Source organism: Panthera uncia (assembly GCF_023721935.1).
Source record: "Panthera uncia isolate 11264 chromosome A3 unlocalized genomic scaffold, Puncia_PCG_1.0 HiC_scaffold_12, whole genome shotgun sequence".
In the NCBI taxonomy this organism is placed as follows: Eukaryota; Metazoa; Chordata; class Mammalia; order Carnivora; family Felidae; genus Panthera; species Panthera uncia.
In genome coordinates, this window is record NW_026057579.1 from 10,841,051 (window position 1) to 10,841,759 (window position 709).

A 709-nucleotide genomic window follows, 5' to 3' on the forward strand; every position below is an offset into this window, starting at 1 on the left:
ACACACACACACACACACACACACACACACACACACACACACACACACTGAATATCTAGTTCCCCAAAAGGTAAAATTCAAAATGTTTGGAATCCAATTATCTGGAATGCAAAGAAGCAGGAAAACACAACCCCAAATGAGGAGGGAATGTAATAAATTAAAAATAACCCAGAATGAACACATACAGAATTAGTAAACAATGGCATTTAATTGTTTTTATAACTATATTGATATGCTAGAAGACAGAGAAGAATCTTTAAAACACTGAAAAGAAAAAACTCTGTAAACTTTCAATTCTATACCCGATAATATCTTTGAAAAACAAAGGCAAAGACATATGAGTGCCAAAAGTATTCATGACTAGCAGATATACTAAAGCAAGTCCTTCAGGCAGGAGGAAATTGATAGCAAGTGTAATCGATGCAAGATAATAACAGAAAAAATTACTCTTTCTCCTTCTTAAATCGCTAAATGGCAATTGACAGTTTAAAGCAAAAAATAAGAAGGCGCCTGGGTGGCTCAGTCCTTAAGCATCTGACATAGGCTCAGGTCATAATCTCATGGCTTGTGAGTTTGAGTCCTGCTTTGGGTGAGCCCCACTTCTCTCTGTCTCTCTCTCTCTGTCCCTTATGGGATTCTCTCTCTCTCTCTCTCTCTCTCTCTCTCTCTGGCCCTTGCTCACTTGCCCCCTCTCTCTATATATTTTAAG